This window comes from Arachis ipaensis, chromosome B5 (assembly GCF_059453495.1).
Source record: "Arachis ipaensis isolate K30076 ecotype BB chromosome B5, ASM5945349v1, whole genome shotgun sequence".
In the NCBI taxonomy this organism is placed as follows: domain Eukaryota; kingdom Viridiplantae; phylum Streptophyta; class Magnoliopsida; order Fabales; family Fabaceae; genus Arachis; species Arachis ipaensis.
In genome coordinates this window covers 35,366,410-35,372,046 of record NC_142440.1, presented here as the reverse complement: position 1 = coordinate 35,372,046, position 5,637 = coordinate 35,366,410, and the positions used below count along the sequence as shown (strand labels likewise).

The 5,637-nt window shown below is 41.7% G+C and overlaps 1 non-coding gene across 1 annotated transcript; it reads left to right on the top strand.

The window, feature by feature from the left end:
- The first annotated feature begins 4,773 nt into the window (after positions 1-4,773).
- Positions 4,774-4,881, top strand: LOC148563830 (small nucleolar RNA R71). Its single transcript, XR_015884376.1, has one exon. It is a non-coding gene; the product is annotated as a small nucleolar RNA R71 (small nucleolar RNA).
- The last annotated feature ends 756 nt before the right edge of the window (positions 4,882-5,637 follow it).

Here is a 5,637-nt window from a genome sequence, read left to right as displayed (position 1 = left end):
TTGCTTGTCCCCAAGCAACTAAAAATCAAATAGGATAAAAAAAAGAGAATATACAATGAATTCCAAAAACATCTATGAAGATCAGTATTAATTAGATGAGCGGGGCTTTTAGCTTTTTGCTTCTGAACAGTTTTGGCATCTCACTTTATCCTTTGAAGTTCAGAATGATTGGCATCTATAGGAACTCAGAATCCAGATAGTGTTATTGATTCTCCTAGTTAAGTATGTTGATTCTTGAACACAGCTACTTTATGAGTCTTGGCCGTGGCCCTAAGCACTTTGTTTTCCAGTATTACCACCGGATACATAAATGCCACAGATACATAACTGGGTGAACCTTTTCAGATTGTGGCTCAGCTTTGCTAGAGTCCCCAATTAGAGGTGTCCAGGGTTCTTAAGCACACTCTTCTTTTTGCTTTGGACCTCGACTTTAACCGCTCAGTCTCAAGTTTTCACTTGACACCTTCACGCCACAAGCACATGGTTAGAGACAGCTTGGTTTAGCCGCTTAGGCTAGGATTTTATTCCTGTGGGCCCTCCTATCCACTGATGCTCAAAGCCTTGGATCCTTTTTATCACCCTTGCCTTTTGGTTTAAAGGGGTATTGGCTTTTTCTGCTTGCTTTTCTTTTTCTTTCTCTCTTTTTTTTCCGCATATATCCCTTTTTTCTGCAAGCTTTTCACTGCTTTTTCTTACTTCAAGAATCAATTTTATGATTTTTCAGATTATCAAAAAACATTTCTCCTTTTTCCATCATTCTTTCAAGAGCCAACAATTTTAACATTCATAAATAATCAAATTCAAAAATATGCACTGTTCAAGCATTCATTCAGAAAAACAATAGTATTGCCACCACATCAAAATAATTAAACTGTTTTAAAATTTGAAATTCATGCACTTCTTTTTCTTTTTCAATTATAAACATTTTCCATTTAAGAAAGGTGATGGATTCATTTTCATAGCTTTAAGGCATAGACACTTAGACACTAATGATCATGTAATAAAGACACAAACATAAATAAACATAAAGCACAATTTTCGAAAAACAGAAAATAAAGAACAAGGAAATTAAAAAACGGGTCCACCTTAGTGATGGCGGCTTGTTCTTCCTCTTGAAGATCTTATGGAGTGCTTGAGCTCCTTAATATCTCTTCCTTGCCTTTGTTGCTCCTCTCTCATGGTTCTTTGGTCTTCTCTAATCTCATAGAGGAGGATGGAATGCTCTTGGTGCTCCACCCTTAGTTGTCCCATGTTGGAAGTTAATTCTCCTAGGGAGGTGTTGATTTGCTTCCAATAGTTTTGTGGAGAAAAATGCATCCCTTGAGGCATCTCAGGGATTTCATAATGAGGAGTTTCCTCAAGCTCTTGGTGAGGTTCTCTCACTTGCTCCATCCTTTTCTTAGTGATGGGCTTGTCCTCATCAATAAGAATGTCTCCCTCTATGTCAATTCCAACTGAATTGCAGAGGTGACAAATGAGGTGAGGAAAGGCTAACCTTGCCACAGTAGAGGACTTGTCCGCCACTTTGTAGAGTTCTTGGGATATAACCTCATGAACTTATACTTCCTCTCTAATCATGATGCTATGAATCATGATAGCCCGGTCTATAGTAACTTCAGACCGGTTGCTAGTAGGAATGATTGAGCGTTGGATGAACTCCAACCATCTCCTAGCCACGGGCTTGAGGTCATGCCTTCTTAGTTGAACCGGCTTTCCTCTTGAATCACTCATCCATTGAGCGCCCTCTTCACATATTTCCATGAGGACTTGGTCCAACCTTTGATCAAAGTTGACCCTTCTAGTATATGGGTGTGCATCTCCTTGCATCATGGGCAAGTTGAATGCCAACGTTACATTTTCTGGACTAAAGCCTAAGTATTTCCCTCGGACCATTGTAAGCCAATTCTTAGGGTCCGGGTTCACACTTTGATCATGGTTCTTGGTGATCCATGCATTGGCATAGAACTCTTGAACCATTAAGATTCCGACTTGTTGAATGGGGTTGGTGAGAACTTCCCAACCTCTTCTTCGGATCTCATGTCGGATCTCCGGATATTCGCCCTTTTTGAGCTTAAAAGGGACCTCGGGGATCACCTTCTTCTTGGCCACAACTTCATAGAAGTGGTCTTGATGCACCCTTGAGAGGAATCTCTCCATCTCCCATGACTCGGAGGTGGAAGCTTTTGCCTTCTCTTTCCTCTTTCTAGAGGTTTCTCCGGCCTTTGGTGCCATAAATGGTTATGGAAAAACAAAAAGCTTTAGCTTTTACCACACCAAACTTAGAAGGTTGCTCATCCTCGAGCAAAAGAAGAAAGAAGAGAGTAGAAGAAGAAGAAATAGAGAAGATGGAGGTGGCTTTGTGTTTCGGCCAAGGGGGATAGGTATTGTGTGAAAATGAAGGAGTGAAGAAGTGGTTTATATAGGGGTGGAGATGGGGGGTATGTTTCGGCCATTATGAGTGGGTTTGGGTGGGAAAGTGGTTTGAATTTGAATGGTGAGGTAGGTGGGATTTTATGAAGGATGGATGTGAGTGGTGAAGAGAATGGTGGGATTTGATAGGTGAGGGGTGTTTGGGGAAGGGGTATTGAGGTGATTGGTGAATGGGTGAAGAAGTGAGAGAGAGGTGGGGTAGGTGGGGATCCTGTGGGGTCCACAGATCCTGAGGTGTCAAGAATTTCTGATCCCTGCACCATGTGGCGTGCAAAACGCCCCTTACTGCCAATCCTGGCGTTAAACGCCAGGCTGCTGCCTATTACTGGCATTTAACGCCAGCTTCTTGCCCATTCCTGGCGTTAAACGCCAGTCTGGTCCCCATTTCTGGCGTTAAATGCCCAGAATGGTGCCAGACTGGGCGTTTAACGCCCATTCTGCTACCCTTACTGGCGTTTAAACGCCAGTAAGTTTCTCCTCCAGGGTGTTCTATTTTTCATTCTGTTTTTCCTTCTGTTTTTTTTTTCAATTATTTTTGTGACTTCACATGATCATTAACCTATAGAAAATATAAAATAACAAAAGAAAATAGAAATTTAACATAGATAAGTAAAAATTGGGTTGCCTCCCAACAAGCGCTTCTTTAATGTCAATAGCTTGACAATGGCTCTCATGGAGCCTCACAGATGTTCAGAGCAATGTTGGAACCTCCCAACACCAAACTTAGAGTGGTTGTGGCCTCCCAACACCAAACTTATAGTTTTGACTGTGGGGGCTCTGTTTGACTCTGTATTGAGAGAAGCTCTTCATGCTTCTTCTCCATGGTTACAGAGGGATATCCTTGAGCTTTAAACACAAGGGAGTCTTCATTCACTTGAATGATCAATTCTCCTCTGTCAACATCAATCAAAGCTTTTGCTGTGGCTAGGAAGAGTCTGCCAAGGATGATGGATTCATCCATACACTTCCCAGTCTCTAGGATTATGAAGTCATCAGGGATGTAGTGGTCTTCAACCTTTACCAAGACATCCTCTACAAGTCCATAAGCTTGTTTCTTTGAATTGTCTTCCATCTCCAGTGATATTCTTGCAGCTTGTACCTCAATGATCCCTAGCTTCTCCATTACAGAGAGAGGCATGAGGTTTATGCTTGACCCTAGGTCACACAGAGCCTTCTCAAAGGTCATGGTGCCTATGGTACAGGGGATTGAGAATTTCCCAGGGTCTTGTCTCTTCAGAGGTAATCTCTGCCTAGTCAAGTCATCCAGTTCTTTGATGAGCAATGGAGGTTCATCCTCCCAAGTCTCATTACCAAACAACTTGGCATTTAGCTTCATGATTGCTCCAAGGTACTTAGCAACTTGCTCTTCAGTAACATCTTCATCCTCTTCAGAGGAAGAATACTCATCAGAGCTCATGAATGGAAGAAGTAAATTCAATGGAATCTCTATGTTCTCTGTGTGAGCCTCAGATTCCTATGGTTCCTCATCAGGGAACTCCATGGAGGTCAGTAGACGTCCATTGAGGTCTACCTCAATGGAGATCACTGCCTCTTCCTCCTCTCCAGGTTCGGCCATGTGAGACGAATTTATGGCTTTGCACCCTCTCTTTGGATTCTCTTCTGTATTGCTTGGGAGAGTACTAGGAGGGAGTTCAGTAATTTTCTTACTCAGCTGACCCACTTGTGCCTCCAAATTTCTAATGGAGGACCTTGTTTCAGTCGTGAAACTTTGAGTGGTTTTGATTAGATCAGAGACAATGGTTACTAAGTCAGAGTGGCTCTGCTTAGAATTCTCTGTCTGTTGCTGAGAAGATGATGGAAAAGGCTTGCTATTGCTAAACCTGTTTCTTCCACCATTATTGTTGTTGAAACCTTGTTGAGGTCTCTGTTGATCCTTCCATGAGAGATTTGGATGATTTCTCCATGAAGGATTATAGTTGTTTCCATAGGGTTCTCCCATGTAATTCACCTCTTCCATTGCTGGGTTCTCAGGATCATAAGCTTCTTCTTCAGAGGAAGCTTCCTTAGTACTGCCTATTGCTGCTTGCATTCTAGACAGACTCTGAGAAATCATATTGACTTGTTGGGTCAATATTTTATTCTGAGCCAATATGGCATTCAGAGTATCAATCTCAAGAACTCTTTTCTTCTGAGCTATCCCATTATTCACAGGATTCCTTTCAGAAGTGTACATGAATTGGTTATTTGCACCATTTCAATGAGTTCCTGAGCTTCTGCAGGCGTCTTCTTCAGATGAAGAGATCCTCCAGCAGAGCTATCCAATGACATCTTGGATAGTTCAGACAGACCATCATAGAAAATACCTATGATGATCCATTCTGAAAGCATGTCAGAAGGGCACCTTCTGATCAATTGCTTGTATCTTTCCCAAGCTTCATAGAGGGATTCACCTTCTTTCTGTCTGAAGGTTTGGACTTCCACTCTAAGCTTGCTCAATTTTTGAGGTGGAAAGAACTTTGCCAAGAAGGCATTAACTAGCTTTTTCCAAGAGTTCAGGCTTTCTTTAGGTTGTGAATCCAACCATGTCCTAGCTCTGTCTCTTACAGCAAAAGGAAAAAGCATAAATCTGTAGACTTCAGGGTCAACCCCATTGGTCTTGACAGTGTCACAGATTTGCAAGAATTCAGCTAAGAACTGTTGAGGATCTTTTAATGGAAGTCCATGAAACTTGCAATTCTGTTGCATTAGAGAAACTAATTGAGGCTTAAGCTCAAAGTTGTTTGCTCCAATGGCAGGGATTGAGATGCTTCTCCCATAGAAGTCGGGAGTAGGTGCAGTAAAGTCACCAAGTACCTTCCTTGCATTGTTGGCATTGTTGTTTTCGGCTGCCATGGTTTCTTCTTCCTTGAAAAGCTCTGTTAGGCCCTCTAGAGAGAATTGTGCTTTAGCTTCTCTTAGCTTTCTCTTCAAGGTCCTTTTAGGTTCAGGATCAGCTTGAATAAGTATGCCTTTATCTTTGTTCCTACTCATATGAAAGAGAAGAGAATAAGAAAGTAGAGAATCCTCTATGTCACAGTATAGAGATTCCTTGAGGTATCAGAGGAAAAGAAGAATAGAAGGAGGAGGTAGATAGAAGAGAATTCGAACTTATCAAGAGGGATAGAGTTTGAATTGCACCTTGAGGAGGAGTGTTAGTCCCTTAAATAGAAGGATGTGAGAAGAGGGGAAGAATTTTCGAAAATAAAT